Source organism: Danio rerio, chromosome 4, assembly GCF_049306965.1.
Source record: "Danio rerio strain Tuebingen ecotype United States chromosome 4, GRCz12tu, whole genome shotgun sequence".
NCBI classification, from domain to species: Eukaryota; Metazoa; Chordata; class Actinopteri; order Cypriniformes; family Danionidae; genus Danio; species Danio rerio.
The window spans coordinates 45281530-45307500 of NC_133179.1; the positions used below are offsets into that span (position 1 = coordinate 45281530).

Consider the following 25971-nt stretch of genomic DNA (forward strand, 5'->3'; position numbering starts at 1 on the left):
GATTGGTGTGCATGACTCTAAAGTGCTGTGGCCCTTCCGCCGTCTCGATTTTGGTACTGTATGGTAAGGAGGCCGTCTCTTCTGGAAATCTGTTTTTTTTACAAACCTTGTTCCATCTTCTATGTTTGTGCCTGGATACAATCTTCTTTTAATTTTAGATATGGGGAAAACTCCCCATCCCTCTAGCTTGCTTAAAATTTCTTCATCAGCTAGGTAAACAGGCAGATGCTTGAACGAAACAACATAGTCTGTGTTTTGTAACGTCCTTAATTCAGATTTCACTCCTTTAATTGTCAATCCATTGTCTATTAAAATTTCGGTGTCATCTTCAGTCTCCATTGTTACTTCATACTCCCTTGTTTGTTTGGGTCTCACCGCCAGAATTCTTCCTTCTCCAATCAGCTCCGTGACTGCTTTGATTATATCAAATCTTCTTGCATCTTTTACATTTCTACGTCTACAGTTAATGTTGCTTTCTTTGTGCATACTCTTCTTTGTATCTCTTGCTTATCCTTAACTTTTTCACCTCTTCGTTGGCCGGGCTCTTCATTTTATTTATCTCTTTGTCTGTTGTCAAGTCCATTTTCTTTATCTCTTCGTCTATCATCCAGCCCATTTTCTTTATCCTTTCGTGCAAGTCCCTCCATTTCCATGTCGTTGCCGGGGAATCTGTCCATGATTAAAAATAAAACACACTACATAACCACCCTTCAGTCAGCAAAATGCTGCTGTTAGGTGGTTTTTAAAGACAAAAAGAAAACAAACAAACAAAAACACTCAAGGTCAATAAACAAAAAGGTAGACAAACAAAATGGGGAGAGCCTTTCTCTCCTTACTGCTGCCAACTCACTTCCTGTTTGCTCTATAGCCTCCTCAGGGTGGTGTGGCCGTTAGCAATGACAGCTGTCAAGTGTTGGCTATTGAAACTAGGCGCAGCCCCAGGAGGCGAGCACAGATTAGCTGCCTGCAGCGCCAATGAGTGAGAACAGACGGAGCTGGGCAAGCTGTGAAGCACCAGATTCCATGTACTGCGGTGTGGCTCCCAGGAGACAGCTCCTGCCAAGCTTGCATGTCAGGATGGCCGAGCGGTCTAAGGCGCTGCGTTCAGGTCGCAGTCTCCCCTGGAGGCGTAGGTTTGAATCCCACTTCTGACAAACCGAGCCTGCGGCAGTGTGCTCAGGCTGAATTCTTTAACTCTCTGCCCCCATGTCCGAATGATACAGTAACACTGACAAAGTGCCGCATCACGCGGGCTTTTATGCAAGTGCACTGAAAGGGGATCAAAAGAATTGTCCTGGGATAGTGTTGCTTTTTAAGGTTTGCAGGGCATTTTTTTCGTCAAATCCTCGTACAACGTCAAGTCATGACATTTGACAGATCCATGCCCTTGTATCGTGGATCATCCAGTGAGCAGAGAGCCAATTGAGAATGTGCGTAAAAGCAAATCTGAATGTTTCCGCCCAGTTGCTAACAGGAGACCCTCCGCTTGTAAAGCCATCGTGATAACCACAGGAGCCTCCGGTTAGGGTGAGAGCACTGTCTTGTGGTGCCAGCGCAGAGAGACGGAAAGTCACTTTCCACAATGTTTTCATTCAATGTTCTACGCTGGTGGAATCACCTTCCCATTCCCAGTCGAATTATGGATACACTGGTGTCCTTCAAACGACAGCTAACACCCATCTCTTCAGAGTACACCCGAACCCCGGTGAATATCCCTCTCTCTAAAGAAAACGAAACTCCTACTCCAGCACTAAATTCTCTGAGCACAAACAAATTACTTGGAATAAATAGCCCTTTTTCGTATGCATTGCCTCGTCTTGTTGAATACCTCCACTATTGTATGTCGCTTTGGACAAAAGTGTCCGCTAATTGTATGCTTCCGCCCAGTTTCGAACAGGAGACCTTTAGCGTGTAATGCAAACATGATAAACACTACACTACGGAAACCAATAGGCCAGTGCTGCTTCAAGTATTTATAGTCTTTTTTTTTATAGAGCTGTCTTGTACGGTCTGCACCGTGAAGGGCCAGCAAACGCACTGGCCACCTGCTCATGCACAACACAAAGCTAAAAGAAATCAGATTCTACGCAAGTTTGCGACACCGCGAGGGGCGGTAAACACTGAGCTGAATTCAAACTTCTAGCCTCACACCGCTCTGCAGAAAGAATGTTTTCAGTGAACGTCAGTACTCAACAGAAGCCTGATTTGACAATTGTCATAAAAGCCAGAGGTTGTTTCCGCCCAGTTTCGAACTGGGGACCTTTCGCGTGTGAGGCGAACGTGATAACCACTACACTACGGAAACCTTCAGGCAAATCGAGCTGATAACCCTTTTTGATTGGGTGCCTGTCGACGATCATTGCTGGTGCGGCAGTGGATGCTATTATTTTCTCGCCAAAAGAAGAGCACTGTTTCTGCTCGGTTTCGAACCGAGGACCTTTCGCGTGTTAGGCGAACGTGATGACCACTACACTACAGAAACCCCACAAGTGCTTTCACCAGCGAAGTTAGGCCTGCAAGGATAAAACAAGGCGTACGCGTTGGTCAATCGAGCGGACAAAGCCAACTCAGCGTGACAAGCTCCCTGCAGGTATTAGGGCCAATTTACAATCCGGGCCCGACACAGCTGTACAGGTCCTTGCGAAATGTCCCCTTTCGTCACATTTGAAGCACCTGAATTCTGGGCGTTCCTTCATCACATTTTCTGAGCTCATGCATAGTCGACAGGTTTTGACCTGATTGGTGTGCATGACTCTAAAGTGCTGTGGCGCTTCCGCCGTCTCGATTTTGGTACTGTATGGTAAGGAGACCATCTCTTCCGGAAATCTGTTTTTTACAAACCTTGTTCCATCTTCTATGTTTGTGCCAGGATACAATCTTCTTTTAATTTTAGATATGGGGAAAACTCCCCATCTCTCTAGCTTGCTTAAAATTTCTTCATTTGCTAGGTAAACAGGCAGATGCTTGAACGAAACAACATAGTCTCTGTTTTGTAACCTCCGTACTTCAGATTTCACTCCTTTAATTGTCAATCCATTGTCTATTAAAATTTCGGTGTCATCTTCAGTCTCCATTGTTACTTCATACTCCCTTGGTTTGTTTGGGTCTCACCGCCAGCATTCTTCCTTCTCCAATCAGCTCCGTGACTGCTTTGGTTATATCGAATCTTCTTGCATCTTTTACATTTTCTACTTCTACAGTTACTGTTGCTTCCTTTGTGCATACTCTTCTTTGTACCTCTTGCTTATCCTTACCTTTCTCACCTCTTCGTTGGCCGGGCTCTTCATTTTATTTATCTCTTTGTCTGTTGTCAAGTCCATTTTCTTTACCTCTTCGTCTATTATCCAGCCCATTTTCTTTATCCTTTCTTGCAAGTCCCTTCATTTCCATGTCGTTGCCGGGGAATCTGTCCATGATTAAAAATAAAACACACTACATAACCACCCTTCAGTCAGCAAAATGCTGCTGTTAGGTGGTTTTTAAAGACAAAAAGAAAACAAACAAACAAAAACACTCAAGGTCAATAAACAAAAAGGTAGACAAACAAAATGGGGAGAGCCTTTCTCTCCTTACTGCTGCCAACTCACTTCCTGTTTGCTCTATAGCCCCCTCAGGGTGGTGTGGCCGTAAGCAATGACAGCTGTCAAGTGTTGGCTATTGAAACTAGGCGCAGCCCCAGGAGGCGAGCACAGATTAGCTGCCTGCAGCGCCAATGAGTGAGAACAGACGGAGCTGGGCAAGCTGTGAAGCACCAGATTCCATGTACTGCGGTGTGGCTCCCAGGAGACAGCTCCTGCCAAGCTTGCATGTCAGGATGGCCGAGCGGTCTAAGGCGCTGCGTTCAGGTCGCAGTCTCCCCTGGAGGCGTGGGTTCGAATCCCACTTCTGACAAACCGAGCCTGCGGCAGTGCGCTCAGGCTGAATTCTTTAACTCTCTGCCCCCATGTCCGAATGATACAGTAACACTGACAAAGTGCCGCATCACGCGGGCTTTTATGCAAGTGCACTGAAAGGGGATCAAAAGAATTGTCCTGGGATAGTGTTGCTTTTTAAGGTTTGCAGGGCATTTTTTTCGTCAAATCCTCGTACAACGTCAAGTCATGACATTTGACAGATCCATGCCCTTGTATCGTGGATCATCCAGTGAGCAGAGAGCCAATTGAGAATGTGCGTAAAAGCAAATCTGAATGTTTCCGCCCAGTTGCTAACAGGAGACCCTCCGCTTGTAAAGCCATCGTGATAACCACAGGAGCCTCCGGTTAGGGTGAGAGCACTGTCTTGTGGTGCCAGCGCAGAGAGACGGAAAGTCACTTTCCACAATGTTTTCATTCAATGTTCTACGCTGGTGGAATCACCTTCCCATTCCCAGTCGGATTACGGATACACTGGTGTCCTTCAAACGACAGCTAACACCCATCTCTTCAGAGTACACCCGAACCCCGGTGAATATCCCTCTCTCTAAAGAAAACGAAACTCCTACTCCAGCACTAAATTCTCTGAGCACAAACAAATTACTTGGAATAAATAGCCCTTTTTCGTATGCATTGCCTCGTCTTGTTGAATACCTCCACTATTGTATGTCGCTTTGGACAAAAGTGTCCGCTAATTGTATGCTTCCGCCCAGTTTCGAACAGGAGACCTTTAGCGTGTAATGCAAACATGATAAACACTACACTACGGAAACCAATAGGCCAGTGCTGCTTCAAGTATTTATAGTCTTTTTTTTTATAGAGCTGTCTTGTACGGTCTGCACCGTGAAGGGCCAGCAAACGCACTGGCCACCTGCTCATGCACAACACAAAGCTAAAAGAAATCAGATTCTACGCAAGTTTGCGACACCGCGAGGGGCGGTAAACACTGAGCTGAATTCAAACTTCTAGCCTCACACCGCTCTGCAGAAAGAATGTTTTCAGTGAACGTCAGTACTCAACAGAAGCCTGATTTGACAATTGTCATAAAAGCCAGAGGTTGTTTCCGCCCAGTTTCGAACTGGGGACCTTTCGCGTGTGAGGCGAACGTGATAACCACTACACTACGGAAACCTTCAGGCAAATCGAGCTGATAACCCTTTTTGATTGGGTGCCTGTCGACGATCATTGCTGGTGCGGCAGTGGATGCTATTATTTTCTCGCCAAAAGAAGAGCACTGTTTCTGCTCGGTTTCGAACCGAGGACCTTTCGCGTGTTAGGCGAACGTGATGACCACTACACTACAGAAACCCCACAAGTGCTTTCACCAGCGAAGTTAGGCCTGCAAGGATAAAACAAGGCGTACGCGTTGGTCAATCGAGCGGACAAAGCCAACTCAGCGTGACAAGCTCCCTGCAGGTATTAGGGCCAATTTACAATCCGGGCCCGACACAGCTGTACAGGTCCTTGCGAAATGTCCCCTTTCGTCACATTTGAAGCACCTGAATTCTGGGCGTTCCTTCATCACATTTTCTGAGCTCATGCATAGTCGACAGGTTTTGACCTGATTGGTGTGCATGACTCTAAAGTGCTGTGGCGCTTCCGCCGTCTCGATTTTGGTACTGTATGGTAAGGAGACCATCTCTTCCGGAAATCTGTTTTTTACAAACCTTGTTCCATCTTCTATGTTTGTGCCAGGATACAATCTTCTTTTAATTTTAGATATGGGGAAAACTCCCCATCTCTCTAGCTTGCTTAAAATTTCTTCATTTGCTAGGTAAACAGGCAGATGCTTGAACGAAACAACATAGTCTCTGTTTTGTAACCTCCGTACTTCAGATTTCACTCCTTTAATTGTCAATCCATTGTCTATTAAAATTTCGGTGTCATCTTCAGTCTCCATTGTTACTTCATACTCCCTTGGTTTGTTTGGGTCTCACCGCCAGCATTCTTCCTTCTCCAATCAGCTCCGTGACTGCTTTGGTTATATCGAATCTTCTTGCATCTTTTACATTTTCTACTTCTACAGTTACTGTTGCTTCCTTTGTGCATACTCTTCTTTGTACCTCTTGCTTATCCTTACCTTTCTCACCTCTTCGTTGGCCGGGCTCTTCATTTTATTTATCTCTTTGTCTGTTGTCAAGTCCATTTTCTTTACCTCTTCGTCTATTATCCAGCCCATTTTCTTTATCCTTTCTTGCAAGTCCCTTCATTTCCATGTCGTTGCCGGGGAATCTGTCCATGATTAAAAATAAAACACACTACATAACCACCCTTCAGTCAGCAAAATGCTGCTGTTAGGTGGTTTTTAAAGACAAAAAGAAAACAAACAAACAAAAACACTCAAGGTCAATAAACAAAAAGGTAGACAAACAAAATGGGGAGAGCCTTTCTCTCCTTACTGCTGCCAACTCACTTCCTGTTTGCTCTATAGCCCCCTCAGGGTGGTGTGGCCGTAAGCAATGACAGCTGTCAAGTGTTGGCTATTGAAACTAGGCGCAGCCCCAGGAGGCGAGCACAGATTAGCTGCCTGCAGCGCCAATGAGTGAGAACAGACGGAGCTGGGCAAGCTGTGAAGCACCAGATTCCATGTACTGCGGTGTGGCTCCCAGGAGACAGCTCCTGCCAAGCTTGCATGTCAGGATGGCCGAGCGGTCTAAGGCGCTGCGTTCAGGTCGCAGTCTCCCCTGGAGGCGTGGGTTCGAATCCCACTTCTGACAAACCGAGCCTGCGGCAGTGCGCTCAGGCTGAATTCTTTAACTCTCTGCCCCCATGTCCGAATGATACAGTAACACTGACAAAGTGCCGCATCACGCGGGCTTTTATGCAAGTGCACTGAAAGGGGATCAAAAGAATTGTCCTGGGATAGTGTTGCTTTTTAAGGTTTGCAGGGCATTTTTTTCGTCAAATCCTCGTACAACGTCAAGTCATGACATTTGACAGATCCATGCCCTTGTATCGTGGATCATCCAGTGAGCAGAGAGCCAATTGAGAATGTGCGTAAAAGCAAATCTGAATGTTTCCGCCCAGTTGCTAACAGGAGACCCTCCGCTTGTAAAGCCATCGTGATAACCACAGGAGCCTCCGGTTAGGGTGAGAGCACTGTCTTGTGGTGCCAGCGCAGAGAGACGGAAAGTCACTTTCCACAATGTTTTCATTCAATGTTCTACGCTGGTGGAATCACCTTCCCATTCCCAGTCGGATTACGGATACACTGGTGTCCTTCAAACGACAGCTAACACCCATCTCTTCAGAGTACACCCGAACCCCGGTGAATATCCCTCTCTCTAAAGAAAACGAAACTCCTACTCCAGCACTAAATTCTCTGAGCACAAACAAATTACTTGGAATAAATAGCCCTTTTTCGTATGCATTGCCTCGTCTTGTTGAATACCTCCACTATTGTATGTCGCTTTGGACAAAAGTGTCCGCTAATTGTATGCTTCCGCCCAGTTTCGAACAGGAGACCTTTAGCGTGTAATGCAAACATGATAAACACTACACTACGGAAACCAATAGGCCAGTGCTGCTTCAAGTATTTATAGTCTTTTTTTTTATAGAGCTGTCTTGTACGGTCTGCACCGTGAAGGGCCAGCAAACGCACTGGCCACCTGCTCATGCACAACACAAAGCTAAAAGAAATCAGATTCTACGCAAGTTTGCGACACCGCGAGGGGCGGTAAACACTGAGCTGAATTCAAACTTCTAGCCTCACACCGCTCTGCAGAAAGAATGTTTTCAGTGAACGTCAGTACTCAACAGAAGCCTGATTTGACAATTGTCATAAAAGCCAGAGGTTGTTTCCGCCCAGTTTCGAACTGGGGACCTTTCGCGTGTGAGGCGAACGTGATAACCACTACACTACGGAAACCTTCAGGCAAATCGAGCTGATAACCCTTTTTGATTGGGTGCCTGTCGACGATCATTGCTGGTGCGGCAGTGGATGCTATTATTTTCTCGCCAAAAGAAGAGCACTGTTTCTGCTCGGTTTCGAACCGAGGACCTTTCGCGTGTTAGGCGAACGTGATGACCACTACACTACAGAAACCCCACAAGTGCTTTCACCAGCGAAGTTAGGCCTGCAAGGATAAAACAAGGCGTACGCGTTGGTCAATCGAGCGGACAAAGCCAACTCAGCGTGACAAGCTCCCTGCAGGTATTAGGGCCAATTTACAATCCGGGCCCGACACAGCTGTACAGGTCCTTGCGAAATGTCCCCTTTCGTCACATTTGAAGCACCTGAATTCTGGGCGTTCCTTCATCACATTTTCTTAGCTCATGCATAGTCGACAGGTTTTGACCTGATTGGTGTGCATGACTCTAAAGTGCTGTGGCGCTTCCGCCGTCTCGATTTTGGTACTGTATGGTAAGGAGACCATCTCTTCCGGAAATCTGTTTTTTACAAACCTTGTTCCATCTTCTATGTTTGTGCCAGGATACAATCTTCTTTTAATTTTAGATATGGGGAAAACTGCCCATCTCTCTAGCTTGCTTAAAATTTCTTCATTTGCTAGGTAAACAGGCAGATGCTTGAACGAAACAACATAGTCTCTGTTTTGTAACCTCCGTACTTCAGATTTCACTCCTTTAATTGTCAATCCATTGTCTATTAAAATTTCGGTGTCATCTTCAGTCTCCATTGTTACTTCATACTCCCTTGGTTTGTTTGGGTCTCACCGCCAGCATTCTTCCTTCTCCAATCAGCTCCGTGACTGCTTTGGTTATATCGAATCTTCTTGCATCTTTTACATTTTCTACTTCTACAGTTACTGTTGCTTCCTTTGTGCATACTCTTCTTTGTACCTCTTGCTTATCCTTACCTTTCTCACCTCTTCGTTGGCCGGGCTCTTCATTTTATTTATCTCTTTGTCTGTTGTCAAGTCCATTTTCTTTACCTCTTCGTCTATTATCCAGCCCATTTTCTTTATCCTTTCTTGCAAGTCCCTTCATTTCCATGTCGTTGCCGGGGAATCTGTCCATGATTAAAAATAAAACACACTACATAACCACCCTTCAGTCAGCAAAATGCTGCTGTTAGGTGGTTTTTAAAGACAAAAAGAAAACAAACAAACAAAAACACTCAAGGTCAATAAACAAAAAGGTAGACAAACAAAATGGGGAGAGCCTTTCTCTCCTTACTGCTGCCAACTCACTTCCTGTTTGCTCTATAGCCCCCTCAGGGTGGTGTGGCCGTAAGCAATGACAGCTGTCAAGTGTTGGCTATTGAAACTAGGCGCAGCCCCAGGAGGCGAGCACAGATTAGCTGCCTGCAGCGCCAATGAGTGAGAACAGACGGAGCTGGGCAAGCTGTGTAGCACCAGATTCCATGTACTGCGGTGTGGCTCCCAGGAGACAGCTCCTGCCAAGCTTGCATGTCAGGATGGCCGAGCGGTCTAAGGCGCTGCGTTCAGGTCGCAGTCTCCCCTGGAGGCGTGGGTTCGAATCCCACTTCTGACAAACCGAGCCTGCGGCAGTGCGCTCAGGCTGAATTCTTTAACTCTCTGCCCCCATGTCCGAATGATACAGTAACACTGACAAAGTGCCGCATCACGCGGGCTTTTATGCAAGTGCACTGAAAGGGGATCAAAAGAATTGTCCTGGGATAGTGTTGCTTATTAAGGTTTGCAGGGCATTTTTTTCGTCAAATCCTCATACAACGTCAAGTCATGACATTTGACAGATCCATGCCCTTGTATCGTGGATCATCCAGTGAGCAGAGAGCCAATTGAGAATGTGCGTAAAAGCAAATCTGAATGTTTCCGCCCAGTTGCTAACAGGAGACCCTCCGCTTGTAAAGCCATCGTGATAACCACAGGAGCCTCCGGTTAGGGTGAGACAGCTAACACCCATCTCTTCAGAGTACACCCGAACCCCGGTGAATATCCCTCTCTCTAAAGAAAACGAAACTCCTACTCCAGCACTAAATTCTCTGAGCACAAACAAATTACTTGGAATAAATAGCCCTTTTTCGTATGCATTGCCTCGTCTTGTTGAATACCTCCACTATTGTATGTCGCTTTGGACAAAAGTGTCCGCTAATTGTATGCTTCCGCCCAGTTTCGAACAGGAGACCTTTAGCGTGTAATGCAAACATGATAAACACTACACTACGGAAACCAATAGGCCAGTGCTGCTTCAAGTATTTATAGTCTTTTTTTTTTATAGAGCTGTCTTGTACGGTCTGCACCGTGAAGGGCCAGCAAACGCACTGGCCACCTGCTCATGCACAACACAAAGCTAAAAGAAATCAGATTCTACGCAAGTTTGCGACACCGCGAGGGGCGGTAAACACTGAGCTGAATTCAAACTTCTAGCCTCACACCGCTCTGCAGAAAGAATGTTTTCAGTGAACGTCAGTACTCAACAGAAGCCTGATTTGACAATTGTCATAAAAGCCAGAGGTTGTTTCCGCCCAGTTTCGAACTGGGGACCTTTCGCGTGTGAGGCGAACGTGATAACCACTACACTACGGAAACCTTCAGGCAAATCAAGCTGATAACCCTTTTTGATTGGGTGCCTGTCGACGATCATTGCTGGTGCAGCAGTGGATGCTATTATTTTCTCGCCAAAAGAAGAGCACTGTTTCTGCTCGGTTTCGAACCGAGGACCTTTCGCGTGTTAGGCGAACGTGATGAACACTACACTACAGAAACCCCACAAGTGCTTTCACCAGCGAAGTTAGGCCTGCAAGGATAAAACAAGGCGTACGCGTTGGTCAATCGAGCGGACAAAGCCAACTCAGCGTGACAAGCTCCCTGCAGGTATTAGGGCCAATTTACAATCCGGGCCCGACACAGCTGTACAGGTCCTTGCGAAATGTCCCCTTTCGTCACATTTGAAGCACCTGAATTCTGGGCGTTCCTTCATCACATTTTCTGAGCTCATGCATAGTCGACAGGTTTTGACCTGATTGGTGTGCATGACTCTAAAGTGCTGTGGCGCTTCCGCCGTCTCGATTTTGGTACTGTATGGTAAGGAGACCATCTCTTCCGGAAATCTGTTTTTTACAAACCTTGTTCCATCTTCTATGTTTGTGCCAGGATACAATCTTCTTTTAATTTTAGATATGGGGAAAACTCCCCATCTCTCTAGCTTGCTTAAAATTTCTTCATTTGCTAGGTAAACAGGCAGATGCTTGAACGAAACAACATAGTCTCTGTTTTGTAACCTCCGTACTTCAGATTTCACTCCTTTAATTGTCAATCCATTGTCTATTAAAATTTCGGTGTCATCTTCAGTCTCCATTGTTACTTCATACTCCCTTGGTTTGTTTGGGTCTCACCGCCAGCATTCTTCCTTCTCCAATCAGCTCCGTGACTGCTTTGGTTATATCGAATCTTCTTGCATCTTTTACATTTTCTACTTCTACAGTTACTGTTGCTTCCTTTGTGCATACTCTTCTTTGTACCTCTTGCTTATCCTTACCTTTCTCACCTCTTCGTTGGCCGGGCTCTTCATTTTATTTATCTCTTTGTCTGTTGTCAAGTCCATTTTCTTTACCTCTTCGTCTATTATCCAGCCCATTTTCTTTATCCTTTCTTGCAAGTCCCTTCATTTCCATGTCGTTGCCGGGGAATCTGTCCATGATTAAAAATAAAACACACTACATAACCACCCTTCAGTCAGCAAAATGCTGCTGTTAGGTGGTTTTTAAAGACAAAAAGAAAACAAACAAACAAAAACACTCAAGGTCAATAAACAAAAAGGTAGACAAACAAAATGGGGAGAGCCTTTCTCTCCTTACTGCTGCCAACTCACTTCCTGTTTGCTCTATAGCCCCCTCAGGGTGGTGTGGCCGTAAGCAATGACAGCTGTCAAGTGTTGGCTATTGAAACTAGGCGCAGCCCCAGGAGGCGAGCACAGATTAGCTGCCTGCAGCGCCAATGAGTGAGAACAGACGGAGCTGGGCAAGCTGTGAACCACCAGATTCCATGTACTGCGGTGTGGCTCCCAGGAGACAGCTCCTGCCAAGCTTGCATGTCAGGATGGCCGAGCGGTCTAAGGCGCTGCGTTCAGGTCGCAGTCTCCCCTGGAGGCGTGGGTTCGAATCCCACTTCTGACAAACCGAGCCTGCGGCAGTGCGCTCAGGCTGAATTCTTTAACTCTCTGCCCCCATGTCCGAATGATACAGTAACACTGACAAAGTGCCGCATCACGCGGGCTTTTATGCAAGTGCACTGAAAGGGGATCAAAAGAATTGTCCTGGGATAGTGTTGCTTTTTAAGGTTTGCAGGGCATTTTTTTCGTCAAATCCTCGTACAACGTCAAGTCATGACATTTGACAGATCCATGCCCTTGTATCGTGGATCATCCAGTGAGCAGAGAGCCAATTGAGAATGTGCGTAAAAGCAAATCTGAATGTTTCCGCCCAGTTGCTAACAGGAGACCCTCCGCTTGTAAAGCCATCGTGATAACCACAGGAGCCTCCGGTTAGGGTGAGAGCACTGTCTTGTGGTGCCAGCGCAGAGAGACGGAAAGTCACTTTCCACAATGTTTTCATTCAATGTTCTACCCTGGTGGAATCACCTTCCCATTCCCAGTCGGATTACGGATACACTGGTGTCCTTCAAACGACAGCTAACACCCATCTCTTCAGAGTACACCCGAACCCCGGTGAATATCCCTCTCTCTAAAGAAAACGAAACTCCTACTCCAGCACTAAATTCTCTGAGCACAAACAAATTACTTGGAATAAATAGCCCTTTTTCGTATGCATTGCCTCGTCTTGTTGAATACCTCCACTATTGTATGTCGCTTTGGACAAAAGTGTCCGCTAATTGTATGCTTCCGCCCAGTTTCGAACAGGAGACCTTTAGCGTGTAATGCAAACATGATAAACACTACACTACGGAAACCAATAGGCCAGTGCTGCTTCAAGTATTTATAGTCTTTTTTTTTATAGAGCTGTCTTGTACGGTCTGCACCGTGAAGGGCCAGCAAACGCACTGGCCACCTGCTCATGCACAACACAAAGCTAAAAGAAATCAGATTCTACGCAAGTTTGCGACACCGCGAGGGGCGGTAAACACTGAGCTGAATTCAAACTTCTAGCCTCACACCGCTCTGCAGAAAGAATGTTTTCAGTGAACGTCAGTACTCAACAGAAGCCTGATTTGACAATTGTCATAAAAGCCAGAGGTTGTTTCCGCCCAGTTTCGAACTGGGGACCTTTCGCGTGTGAGGCGAACGTGATAACCACTACACTACGGAAACCTTCAGGCAAATCGAGCTGATAACCCTTTTTGATTGGGTGCCTGTCGACGATCATTGCTGGTGCGGCAGTGGATGCTATTATTTTCTCGCCAAAAGAAGAGCACTGTTTCTGCTCGGTTTCGAACCGAGGACCTTTCGCGTGTTAGGCGAACGTGATGACCACTACACTACAGAAACCCCACAAGTACTTTCACCAGCAAAGTTAGGCCTGCAAGGATAAAACAAGGCGTACGCGTTGGTCAATCGAGCGGACAAAGCCAACTCAGCGTGACAAGCTCCCTGCAGGTATTAGGGCCAATTTACAATCCGGGCCCGACACAGCTGTACAGGTCCTTGCGAAATGTCCCCTTTCGTCACATTTGAAGCACCTGAATTCTGGGCGTTCCTTCATCACATTTTCTGAGCTCATGCATAGTCGACAGGTTTTGACCTGATTGGTGTGCATGACTCTAAAGTGCTGTGGCGCTTCCGCCGTCTCGATTTTGGTACTGTATGGTAAGGAGACCATCTCTTCCGGAAATCTGTTTTTTACAAACCTTGTTCCATCTTCTATGTTTGTGCCAGGATACAATCTTCTTTTAATTTTAGATATGGGGAAAACTGCCCATCTCTCTAGCTTGCTTAAAATTTCTTCATTTGCTAGGTAAACAGGCAGATGCTTGAACGAAACAACATAGTCTCTGTTTTGTAACCTCCGTACTTCAGATTTCACTCCTTTAATTGTCAATCCATTGTCTATTAAAATTTCGGTGTCATCTTCATTCTCCATTGTTACTTCATACTCCCTTGGTTTGTTTGGGTCTCACCGCCAGCATTCTTCCTTCTCCAATCAGCTCCGTGACTGCTTTGGTTATATCGAATCTTCTTGCATCTTTTACATTTTCTACTTCTACAGTTACTGTTGCTTCCTTTGTGCATACTCTTCTTTGTACCTCTTGCTTATCCTTACCTTTCTCACCTCTTCGTTGGCCGGGCTCTTCATTTTATTTATCTCTTTGTCTGTTGTCAAGTCCATTTTCTTTACCTCTTCGTCTATTATCCAGCCCATTTTCTTTATCCTTTCTTGCAAGTCCCTTCATTTCCATGTCGTTGCCGGGGAATCTGTCCATGATTAAAAATAAAACACACTACATAACCACCCTTCAGTCAGCAAAATGCTGCTGTTAGGTGGTTTTTAAAGACAAAAAGAAAACAAACAAACAAAAACACTCAAGGTCAATAAACAAAAAGGTAGACAAACAAAATGGGGAGAGCCTTTCTCTCCTTACTGCTGCCAACTCACTTCCTGTTTGCTCTATAGCCCCCTCAGGGTGGTGTGGCCGTAAGCAATGACAGCTGTCAAGTGTTGGCTATTGAAACTAGGCGCAGCCCCAGGAGGCGAGCACAGATTAGCTGCCTGCAGCGCCAATGAGTGAGAACAGACGGAGCTGGGCAAGCTGTGTAGCACCAGATTACATGTACTGCGGTGTGGCTCCCAGGAGACAGCTCCTGCCAAGCTTGCATGTCAGGATGGCCGAGCGGTCTAAGGCGCTGCGTTCAGGTCGCAGTCTCCCCTGGAGGCGTGGGTTCGAATCCCACTTCTGACAAACCGAGCCTGCGGCAGTGCGCTCAGGCTGAATTCTTTAACTCTCTGCCCCCATGTCCGAATGATACAGTAACACTGACAAAGTGCCGCATCACGCGGGCTTTTATGCAAGTGCACTGAAAGGGGATCAAAAGAATTGTCCTGGGATAGTGTTGCTTATTAAGGTTTGCAGGGCATTTTTTTCGTCAAATCCTCATACAACGTCAAGTCATGACATTTGACAGATCCATGCCCTTGTATCGTGGATCATCCAGTGAGCAGAGAGCCAATTGAGAATGTGCGTAAAAGCAAATCTGAATGTTTCCGCCCAGTTGCTAACAGGAGACCCTCCGCTTGTAAAGCCATCGTGATAACCACAGGAGCCTCCGGTTAGGGTGAGACAGCTAACACCCATCTCTTCAGAGTACACCCGAACCCCGGTGAATATCCCTCTCTCTAAAGAAAACGAAACTCCTACTCCAGCACCAAATTCTCTGAGCACAAACAAATTACTTGGAATAAATAGCCCTTTTTCGTATGCATTGCCTCGTCTTGTTGAATACCTCCACTATTGTATGTCGCTTTGGACAAAAGTGTCCGCTAATTGTATGCTTCCGCCCAGTTTCGAACAGGAGACCTTTAGCGTGTAATGCAAACATGATAAACACTACACTACGGAAACCAATAGGCCAGTGCTGCTTCAAGTATTTATAGTCTTTTTTTTTTATAGAGCTGTCTTGTACGGTCTGCACCGTGAAGGGCCAGCAAACGCACTGGCCACCTGCTCATGCACAACACAAAGCTAAAAGAAATCAGATTCTACGCAAGTTTGCGACACCGCGAGGGGCGGTAAACACTGAGCTGAATTCAAACTTTTAGCCTCACACCACTCTGCAGAAAGAATGTTTTCAGTGAACGTCAGTACTCAACAGAAGCCTGATTTGACAATTGTCATAAAAGCCAGAGGTTGTTTCCGCCCAGTTTCGAACTGGGGACCTTTCGCGTGTGAGGCGAACGTGATAACCACTACACTACGGAAACCTTCAGGCAAATCAAGCTGATAACCCTTTTTGATTGGGTGCCTGTCGACGATCATTGCTGGTGCAGCAGTGGATGCTATTATTTTCTCGCCAAAAGAAGAGCACTGTTTCTGCTCGGTTTCGAACCGAGGACCTTTCGCGTGTTAGGCGAACGTGATGAACACTACACTACAGAAACCCCACAAGTGCTTTCACCAGCGAAGTTAGGCCTGCAAGGATAAAACAAGGCGTACGCGTTGGTCAATCGAGCGGACAAAGCCAACTCAGCGTGACAAGCTCCCTGCAGGTATTAGGGCCAATTTACAATCCGGGCCCGACACAGCTGTACAGGTCCTTGCGAAATGTCCCCTTTCGTCACATTTGAAGCACCTGAATTCTGGGCGTTCCTTCATCACATTTTCTGAGCTCATGCATAGTCGACAGGTTTTGACCTGATTGGTGTGCATGACTCTAAAGTGCTGTGGCGCTTCCGCCGTCTCGATTTTGGTACTGTATGGTAAGGAGACCATCTCTTCCGGAAATCTGTTTTTTACAAACCTTGTTCCATCTTCTATGTTTGTGCCAGGATACAATCTTCTTTTAATTTTAGATATGGGGAAAACTGCCCTATCTCTCTAGCTTGCTTAAAATTTCTTCATTTGCTAGGTAAACAGGCAGATGCTTGAACGAAACAACATAGTCTCTGTTTTGTAACCTCCGTACTTCAGATTTCACTCCTTTAATTGTCAATCCATTGTCTATTAAAATTTTGGTGTCATCTTCAGTCTCCATTGTTACTTCATACTCCCTTGGTTTGTTTGGGTCTCACCGCCAGCATTCTTCCTTCTCCAATCAGCTCCGTGACTGCTTTGGTTATATCAAATCTTCTTGCATCTTTTACATTTTCTACTTCTACAGTTACTGTTGCTTCCTTTGTGCATACTCTTCTTTGTACCTCTTGCTTATCCTTACCTTTCTCACCTCTTCGTTGGCCGGGCTCTTCATTTTATTTATCTCTTTGTCTGTTGTCAAGTCCATTTTCTTTACCTCTTCGTCTATTATCCAGCCCATTTTCTTTATCCTTTCTTGCAAGTCCCTCCATTTCCATGTCGTTGCCGGGGAATCTGTCCATGATTAAAAATAAAACACACTACATAACCACCCTTCAGTCAGCAAAATGCTGCTGTTAGGTGGTTTTTAAAGACAAAAAGAAAACAAACAAACAAAAACACTCAAGGTCAATAAACAAAAAGGTAGACAAACAAAATGGGGAGAGCCTTTCTCTCCTTACTGCTGCCAACTCACTTCCTGTTTGCTCTATAGCCCCCTCAGGGTGGTGTGGCCGTAAGCAATGACAGCTGTCAAGTGTTGGCTATTGAAACTAGGCGCAGCCCCAGGAGGCGAGCACAGATTAGCTGCCTGCAGCGCCAATGAGTGAGAACAGACGGAGCTGGGCAAGCTGTGAAGCACCAGATTCCATGTACTGCGGTGTGGCTCCCAGGAGACAGCTCCCGCCAAGCTTGCATGTCAGGATGGCCGAGCGGTCTAAGGCGCTGCGTTCAGGTCGCAGTCTCCCCTGGAGGCGTGGGTTCGAATCCCACTTCTGACAAACTGAGCCTGCGGCAGTGCGCTCAGGCTGAATTCTTTAACTCTCTGCCCCCATGTCCGAATGATACAGTAACACTGACAAAGTGCCGCATCACGCGGGCTTTTATGCAAGTGCAGTGAAAGGGGATCAAAAAAATTGTCCTGGGATAGTGTTGCTTTTTAAGGTTTGCAGGGCATTTTTTTCGTCAAATCCTCGTACAACGTCAAGTCATGACATTTGACAGATCCATGCCCTTGTATCGTGGATCATCCAGTGAGCAGAGAGCCAATTGAGAATGTGCGTAAAAGCAAATCTGAATGTTTCCGCCCAGTTGCTAACAGGAGACCCTCCGCTTGTAAAGCCATCGTGATAACCACAGGAGCCTCCGGTTAGGGTGAGAGCACTGTCTTGTGGTGCCAGCGCAGAGAGATGGAAAGTCACTTTCCACAATGTTTTCATTCAATGTTCTACGCTGGTGGAATCACCTTCCCATTCCCAGTCGGATTACGGATACACTGGTGTCCTTCAAACGACAGCTAACACCCATCTCTTCAGAGTACACCCGAACCCCGGTGAATATCCCTCTCTCTAAAGAAAACGAAACTCCTACTCCAGCACTAAATTCTCTGAGCACAAACAAATTACTTGGAATAAATAGCCCTTTTTCGTATGCATTGCCTCGGCTTGTTGAATACCTCCACTATTGTATGTCGCTTTGGACAAAAGTGTCCGCTAATTGTATGCTTCCGCCCAGTTTCGAACAGGAGACCTTTAGCGTGTAATGCAAACATGATAAACACTACACTACGGAAACCAATAGGCCAGTGCTGCTTCAAGTATTTATAGTCTTTTTTTTTATAGAGCTGTCTTGTACGGTCTGCACCGTGAAGGGCCAGCAAACGCACTGGCCACCTGCTCATGCACAACACAAAGCTAAAAGAAATCAGATTCTACGCAAGTTTGCGACACCGCGAGGGGCGGTAAACACTGAGCTGAATTCAAACTTCTAGCCTCACACCGCTCTGCAGAAAGAATGTTTTCAGTGAACGTCAGTACTCAACAGAAGCCTGATTTGACAATTGTCATAAAAGCCAGATGTTGTTTCCGCCCAGTTTCGAACTGGGGACCTTTCGCGTGTGAGGGGAACGTGATAACCACTACACTACGGAAACCTTCAGGCAAATCGAGCTGATAACCCTTTTTGATTGGGTGCCTGTCGACGATCATTGCTGGTGCGGCAGTGGATGCTATTATTTTCTCGCCAAAAGAAGAGCACTGTTTCTGCTCGGTTTCGAACCGAGGACCTTTCGCGTGTTAGGCGAACGTGATGACCACTACACTACAGAAACCCCACAAGTACTTTCACCAGCAAAGTTAGGCCTGCAAGGATAAAACAAGGCGTACGCGTTGGTCAATCGAGCGGACAAAGCCAACTCAGCGTGACAAGCTCCCTGCAGGTATTAGGGCCAATTTACAATCCGGGCCCGACACAGCTGTACAGGTCCTTGCGAAATGTCCCCTTTCGTCACATTTGAAGCACCTGAATTCTGGGCGTTCCTTCATCACATTTTCTGAGCTCATGCATAGTCGACAGGTTTTGACCTGATTGGTGTGCATGACTCTAAAGTGCTGTGGCGCTTCCGCCGTCTCGATTTTGGTACTGTATGGTAAGGAGACCATCTCTTCCGGAAATCTGTTTTTTACAAACCTTGTTCCATCTTCTATGTTTGTGCCAGGATACAATCTTCTTTTAATTTTAGATATGGGGAAAACTCCCCATCTCTCTAGCTTGCTTAAAATTTCTTCATTTGCTAGGTAAACAGGCAGATGCTTGAACGAAACAACATAGTCTCTGTTTTGTAACCTCCGTACTTCAGATTTCACTCCTTTAATTGTCAATCCATTGTCTATTAAAATTTCGGTGTCATCTTCAGTCTCCATTGTTACTTCATACTCCCTTGGTTTGTTTGGGTCTCACCGCCAGCATTCTTCCTTCTCCAATCAGCTCCGTGACTGCTTTGGTTATATCAAATCTTCTTGCATCTTTTACATTTTCTACTTCTACAGTTACTGTTGCTTCTTTTGTGCATACTCTTCTTTGTACCTCTTGCTTATCCTTACTTTTCTCACCTCTTCGTTGGCCGGGCTCTTCATTTTATTTATCTCTTTGTCTGTTGTCAAGTCCATTTTCTTTATCTCTTCGTCTATTATCCAGCCCATTTTCTTTATCCTTTCTTGCAAGTCCCTCCATTTCCATGTCGTTGCCGGGGAATCTGTCCATGATTAAAAATAAAACACACTACATAACCACCCTTCAGTCAGCAAAATGCTGCTGTTGAAGATTTCTATTCTCTCAGTGTGAAGTATTTTCTAAGTGTAAAGCAGTTAATTTTCTCTTCACAAAATGTATGTAGTGTTTGCAGCAAACATGCCAGCGTGTGTTAAAAATACAGTGATATGTCTGTGTAAGATGAGAGTGCCTGCACAGAAGCAACACTAGGAGAAGGCTGAGTGACTGATTGTGTAGAATAACTGAATATGTAAAGCACTGATTATATAGGTTAAATACTTCTATGAAGCTATATGTGTCAGAAGTTAGAATGAGTAACATATTATCAAGTGATTATGCTTTCATGACAATGTATGTAAACACTTAATCCTTTTGCATAAGTTGCATCTATACTTTGCTGACATAGACCTGTAACATCTCTGCTGACATGAGCTAGTGGGCTGAGAGCCAAGAATAGCAGGACTCCTTAGACTAGAAACCTATTCAAAAATGGTCAAGAGTTAAAAAGAGACTTAGGGGTGTGTCAAATAATCCTGTATAAAAATTGTAACAAACACAGATACTTCAGAAGGTGCAGGAGAGACTTCAGAAGGAGCAGGAGAGACTTTGGAAGGTGTCCAGGAGAGACTTCAGAATGCTCTGGGGTCTGCTCTGCTCTTTCTCGGCTTTATTATGGAGAATAAAGTCTATTTTCTGATATTCAAAACCTCTGGTCTGATAATTTCTAATTGATAAGTCAAAATTTACGACAAATGGCGCCCAACGTGGGGCTGGAAAGAGACAAACGAGTGACACTGGACATGCTGGGGCTTGGAGGAAAAACACAAATATGTGGCCACGATAAAAAACGGTAAGCAATTTTAAGCTTATACGTTTGTGTTTTTTCTACCAAGGACCTGCTTGTAACGGTAAAAAGTCACTTGAACTGTTTCTCCAGCTATAACGAACTACAAGTAAAACTAAAAAGTAAAGATATGAAAGGAAAACAAAGGGGTTTTGAATACCAGATGAAAATAACAATTTGCATGCAAATGATCTGTGTTTTCCTAAGAGGGCCTTGACGGATAGGATAAACGTTAACTAGTAACTGTTACTCATGTTTGGGAAATTTTTTAATATTATGAAGAATATGCATAGAGCATTTTTAAGTTAAGAGGAAGCAGATTAATAAAGTAGAGAGAAGCGCGCAAAGACCTCGGAGTACCCGTTCTGTTTTAATAATAATAAATATTATTATTCAGGAGGCTGGGGGAAAAAGGCACAAATCCTGTGAAATGCTATTTTTACTGAAGGACAGTAAAGACGGGAGCAGAAGTAACAGGTCACTCAAGAGGAGTGTAGTGGAGAATTCTGTGGTTACAGCTCTAAGGTTAGAGGCTGTTCGGACAGGTCACTCAAGAGGAGTGAGGTGTATTTATGTAATTGTAAGTATTTGTGTATTTGTCTGTGTTGCTGGGGTGCTTAGAAGCTATCACCTTTGATCTAGAGAGACTAGAATAGAGGTGAGGTTCAGGTTACACAGTGTAAGAGATAGGTTAGAATGAGTGAGAAGTATGATTGTGTTTAGAAGTATGGTTGCAATAAGAGTGAGTTTAAAAGAATTATCGTTTTATATTATAATATAAAAGAAGGACTGCATATGTTGTGTGATTTAAGAACAATAAGATAGAGAGTGATGCAGTTTAGGGAAGATATTGTGATACAGAGGAGGATTAAGCCTCATAAAATTAATTGAGATCATATTGCATTTGAAAGACACAGACTAAAAACAAGAATATACTAGTTAAACATTTTTCTGAATAATCTCTGTGTGTTTGAAGTGTTTTTAAGTATGAACTAGGCAGAGAGGTGACTGAAATTCCTGACATGCCGACAGTCTGGAAGAAGGTCTGCTTCAGGAGTGGTAAGAATCTGTCTATTTTAAGAACAAAAGTTTCACAGGACAGATAGAAGCTAAAGAGTAAAGATATATTATAAGGTATTAAATAAATAGAAATATTATAAAGTAATGTAATAAGATAAATAAAATAACAAAAATATTAATGATAGAATAAGATTAAAAAAATAAAAAGTGTTATTAAAAATGCAACTGAAAGCTATACTAATAAATATTAAGAAATAAAAAATTGAAGCATGGAAATATCTACATATGGAGATTAATAGTTATATTGATCGGGAAATAAATTTACTAAATCAGTATGAATAAAAATAGATAAGTTAATGATTTGAGTAAATAAAGAATTAGAAAAGAAAACTTTAATGAATATGGATTTATTGAAGAGTTAATGATCAAATGTTTAAGGAAAATAAGTCCAAAGGAAAATGAATTAGGAAAAGCTAAGAGATAAAAATGTTAACTTTTGAAAAGGAAAAGAAGCATAGGAAAATGTAGAAAAAAGAAGTCCAAACATTGTTTAATAGAATAAAGAGATGATATTTAAAAATATATATATTAAAGCGATAAAATAAAAATTAGAAAAAAAAAACAGTAACATTTTGAAGAAAACAAGATTTGGCTTTAGAAGATAAAATTATGTTTAAGTGCAATCAAAAATTGTTGTGGTTTAAGTTGACTGTTGTTATCTGTTTTAAAGTCAGCTACAGGCTGTCATCTGAGCCAACAGCTATTTGTAGTAAAAGCAGTGAGTCAGATGTAAAGCAAAGACACTGAGGAGAAATGAAAGAACAGCATAGTGAGTTCAAAAATTATATAGTTAATAATTTATGTACCTAAAAATTAATTTAAAATTAAAAATTGCATTTCAGATAGGAAAAATGCTTAAAGTAAACAAACATGTAGAGTTAACATAGTACTATGAACTCTAAGCTATTGCAGTAAGGATTTTGAACAGTTATATCAGATGTAAGCACCATGTAGTGCTGGTGAATTAAAAACAGAAATGTTAGAGAAATTAAAATAATGTAAGAGGTAATGTAACTAGTGAGGAAGCACTGGAATAAATTAGGAAAAATAAGTGAAGCACAATCTGAAGCCAAATAAATTAATTATAAGAACATTTAACAAATAGAAAATTAAGCATATTTACATTTGATAAAAATGATTGAGAATTAGAAAAAATAAGTTGTTAAACAGCAAATAAAAATAGATAAATAAATTAATTAATTAATAAAAGAAATGGATAAAAGGAGTCTTTATTTGATGAAGGAAAAAATGGGAAAAAAAAGAGTCATGAGCTAAATTCTATATATATTAATTAAGAGGACATAGGGATGAACTTTGGGGGACTGTAGTCTCGTACCTACCAGACATCTCTGAGTACACTGGCAAATGGAAAGGTGTGTGAAAAAACACAAAGAGCAAAATGGCTGTGGACACTTGTGACATGAACTGAAAGGAGGACTGAAAAAGCTACATTTGTTCAGAGACATTCAAAAGAGACACTAACAAGAGACTGATGAACTGTTCAAAGAGAAAAAACGCTCCACCAGAACTTTACATCAGCTGAGTCAAAGAAAGAAGCCAGCCCAAAGAGAGAGGGGGAAACACTGTGCCCTGATATGAAGGAATTTCAGGACACCACAGAAAAGACTAGCACCATCTGTGAACTAGTTGTCTTAGGTTGCGAGGCGGGATAGTCTGACAGTCCATCTCAAAGTAGCTTCTATAGTCCAAATTCAGTTAAAGCATTACAGAAGGAAATTAAGAACAAAAGTGTAGCTACCCATTCTTGTATCAAATCAGACTCCTGTCAATTTGAGAGAAATTATTATGATGCAAATTTTTAAGTAAGAAAAAGTGTTATAAGGTAATTTCAAGGTGAAAACTTTAAATGATGAAATTATATATTATGATGAATGGTAAATAATTTGAGTTTAAGTTTCAGTAGACTTAATAAAAGTTCCTTAAACATAGAATGATAAATTACAATGCAGGGTGGTAACTAAAGAAAAAGAAAAAGCTTTTGATAAGGCAATAAATAATTTGGAGAATAAATAAGAATATAACTAAGTATTTAAATTAAAATTAAGTAAAGTATCTTAACATAATCTTATTGTGAATGGCCTAAATCAAGATTGGATATTGAAAACTGGAAAGAGATTCAAATTTAGAAAAATGATTTACATTTAAAGGGAAGATTGAAATAACAATTGAAATAAATTCATAAGATATGGTAAGGTCAAAAAGTAACAGTTCTAAATTACTATAAAACAAATTGGGAGAAAGGAGAAAAGTGTTTAAGAAAAAGATATTGTTTCACATGAAAACATATGTGAAGAATAATTAGAAAAAAATATTAAGGAATAATAATTAAAACAGAGCAAAGAGAAATTTACAAAGCATACAGTAAGTTTTAGTCAGCTGATAAAAAAGTGCATCAAAATTGTATAAACAACTAGTTTAATGGGAATGCCTTAGGAAATAATTATGAGCCAAAAGAAAATAACTCAAAGACAAAAAAGGAATTAATATATAGATCAGAAAATAAATTAGCAAAGAAAGAAGTGTCAAATTCCAACTAAATGATTGTCATTACAGGACTGAGATGCAGATAAAATCAGCCAGCACAGTGAGGGTTAAAATGGATTAGATGCAGATCTGTCCAGAAAGAAAACCACTAAATGCTGAAATAGGTATAAAACTCTATTGAAAAGTGTAAAAATATAAGAGCACTAATAGAAACATCTAGATACTGTAATATGCAATCTGTCCTAGACATTTATTTTTAAATTGAAATTTAAAGTAGTAATAAATGTATAAATGACTAATAATTTTTGATGGAATTTAAAGACAATAATTACATATGAAGACAAAACAAGAGTTAGGTTATGATTTAAGAGTAATCTATAGGAGAAGATTTTCCAGCTAAAGTTAATATTGTATGTAAATATATGTTCTTTTGGATGATAAATATTTTAAGTGGTTTGATTTCTATTGAGTTAATTTTAGGTAACTACCAGAGGAGGGTAGAAACTTGTTTGTACTTATGTAGGCTGATGACTAGCAAATACTGTATACACCAGAATGCATAAAGGGTTATAATAAGGGAGAAGATCTTAGGATAGACACTGTCGCAATATGTGGATGATTGAATTGTCTACAGCTTCACAAAGATCTAGTTCAATTAAAAGACTTGACTGGAGACCATTGCTCCAAACAGTGAGATATGATGACTGTTTTTAGTGCTGAATGGATAGAGATTTATTCTGTAAACAAGCACAGTTGAGAAACTATAATGAGTAGATGATTAGAGGTAGCATCAGGAGCAGATTATGAAGCAGGTATAGTTAATACATCTGTGACAAGAGAAGTACTTCCTAAATTTCTAAATGCCTTCAGAAATAAGTTCATAAAGGGTTTGAATTCATAAAGTATTCATGAAGTTAATAAGTGATCAATAAATAAAAACATCTAAAGGAGTATGAAAAATTTGTGAATAAAGCAAAAGAGAGAATAATTGTATTATGCTCAATTACCAGAATTGGCTGAAAGAGATGAAGATGATCCATCAAGACCAACGCTCAATGAAATATGTGAAAATAATAAACTTAATGGGATTAATTTGCTAACAAGTGCATTGGTGAATGATGGCATGGAAACTAACAGAAACAGACATCTAACACTGCAACGCATGAACTGCTATTGGGTCGACCCTTGAAAGAAACCTTGCAAGAAACCGCATGACCCTTGCAAGAAACCACATGAAACTTTGCATAAAACCTTGCATATAATTTCACCTATAACCTTGCACATAACCTCTTGGAATGGTTTGCAAAGATGTCAAATGCAGTAGGGACTTTAATAAAGAAACAAATAATTGCCATGTGCAAAGCGATATCTGTGCAGGAAACCAGAAAGGAGCCATGGGAGAGAGCAGTGATACAAGGTCCAACTGGTCTAGGTGATTGAGTCTATCTGAGGATGCTCTGGTGAGCTCAGGAGGAAAGGACCATATCTGGATGAGGGCAAATCCAACAGCTGCCAAAGTGGATGCCATTGATGGGGTACCAATGCCCCAAGGGAGCGAAAGGAAACATCTCCAGCAAGGGAAAGCTGACCGGAAACAGAGGAGCCTGAATTTTCCAAAGCTCTAAACTACGAAGTTCAACTTGTGGAAGGAGAAGTTTATCAGAACAAAGTAAAGAGTGATTCTGATAATATGCCTGAGTACCACATACAGCAGTGCCACAAGTCAAGGGATGATGAATGCACAACTACAGATTTCAGAACTCAGACTCTCAACCACACATCTCCATTAACATCTTTTTAAAGTCAAGTGAAGATGCTGATAGCTTAGAAGAAGAGAAACAAGGATGACCAAAGATCAAGATCAACATTTGATGCTTTTTATGTTTGCATATTGATTTTGTTTGCATATTGCTTTTATGGTACCTATATATAATATCACTTCAGTATATTCTACATGAGT

The 25971-nt window shown here is 42.7% G+C and overlaps 1 protein-coding gene and 21 non-coding genes across 22 annotated transcripts in view; 7 read left to right on the forward strand and 15 right to left on the reverse strand.

The window, feature by feature from the left end:
- znf1046 (zinc finger protein 1046) overlaps window positions 1-25971 on the reverse strand; it is a 659651-nt gene that overhangs the window by 317103 nt on the left and 316577 nt on the right. The gene's annotated exons all lie outside the window — the stretch shown is intronic.
- On the forward strand, window positions 1072-1154 carry trnal-cag (transfer RNA leucine (anticodon CAG)). Its single transcript has one exon. It is a non-coding gene; the product is annotated as a tRNA-Leu (tRNA).
- Window positions 2233-2305, reverse strand: trnav-cac (transfer RNA valine (anticodon CAC)). Its single transcript has one exon. It is a non-coding gene; the product is annotated as a tRNA-Val (tRNA).
- Window positions 2410-2482, reverse strand: trnav-aac (transfer RNA valine (anticodon AAC)). The gene has a single exon. It is a non-coding gene; the product is annotated as a tRNA-Val (tRNA).
- On the forward strand, window positions 3809-3891 carry trnal-cag (transfer RNA leucine (anticodon CAG)). Its single transcript has one exon. It is a non-coding gene; the product is annotated as a tRNA-Leu (tRNA).
- On the reverse strand, window positions 4970-5042 carry trnaa-cgc (transfer RNA alanine (anticodon CGC)). The gene has a single exon. It is a non-coding gene; the product is annotated as a tRNA-Val (tRNA).
- trnav-aac (transfer RNA valine (anticodon AAC)) lies at window positions 5147-5219 on the reverse strand. The gene has a single exon. It is a non-coding gene; the product is annotated as a tRNA-Val (tRNA).
- trnal-cag (transfer RNA leucine (anticodon CAG)) lies at window positions 6546-6628 on the forward strand. The gene has a single exon. It is a non-coding gene; the product is annotated as a tRNA-Leu (tRNA).
- trnav-cac (transfer RNA valine (anticodon CAC)) lies at window positions 7707-7779 on the reverse strand. Its single transcript has one exon. It is a non-coding gene; the product is annotated as a tRNA-Val (tRNA).
- trnav-aac (transfer RNA valine (anticodon AAC)) lies at window positions 7884-7956 on the reverse strand. Its single transcript has one exon. It is a non-coding gene; the product is annotated as a tRNA-Val (tRNA).
- On the forward strand, window positions 9283-9365 carry trnal-cag (transfer RNA leucine (anticodon CAG)). Its single transcript has one exon. It is a non-coding gene; the product is annotated as a tRNA-Leu (tRNA).
- trnav-cac (transfer RNA valine (anticodon CAC)) lies at window positions 10312-10384 on the reverse strand. The gene has a single exon. It is a non-coding gene; the product is annotated as a tRNA-Val (tRNA).
- On the reverse strand, window positions 10489-10561 carry trnav-aac (transfer RNA valine (anticodon AAC)). The gene has a single exon. It is a non-coding gene; the product is annotated as a tRNA-Val (tRNA).
- On the forward strand, window positions 11888-11970 carry trnal-cag (transfer RNA leucine (anticodon CAG)). The gene has a single exon. It is a non-coding gene; the product is annotated as a tRNA-Leu (tRNA).
- On the reverse strand, window positions 13049-13121 carry trnav-cac (transfer RNA valine (anticodon CAC)). Its single transcript has one exon. It is a non-coding gene; the product is annotated as a tRNA-Val (tRNA).
- On the reverse strand, window positions 13226-13298 carry trnav-aac (transfer RNA valine (anticodon AAC)). Its single transcript has one exon. It is a non-coding gene; the product is annotated as a tRNA-Val (tRNA).
- trnal-cag (transfer RNA leucine (anticodon CAG)) lies at window positions 14625-14707 on the forward strand. The gene has a single exon. It is a non-coding gene; the product is annotated as a tRNA-Leu (tRNA).
- On the reverse strand, window positions 15654-15726 carry trnav-cac (transfer RNA valine (anticodon CAC)). The gene has a single exon. It is a non-coding gene; the product is annotated as a tRNA-Val (tRNA).
- On the reverse strand, window positions 15831-15903 carry trnav-aac (transfer RNA valine (anticodon AAC)). The gene has a single exon. It is a non-coding gene; the product is annotated as a tRNA-Val (tRNA).
- Window positions 17231-17313, forward strand: trnal-cag (transfer RNA leucine (anticodon CAG)). Its single transcript has one exon. It is a non-coding gene; the product is annotated as a tRNA-Leu (tRNA).
- On the reverse strand, window positions 18392-18464 carry trnav-cac (transfer RNA valine (anticodon CAC)). The gene has a single exon. It is a non-coding gene; the product is annotated as a tRNA-Val (tRNA).
- trnav-aac (transfer RNA valine (anticodon AAC)) lies at window positions 18569-18641 on the reverse strand. The gene has a single exon. It is a non-coding gene; the product is annotated as a tRNA-Val (tRNA).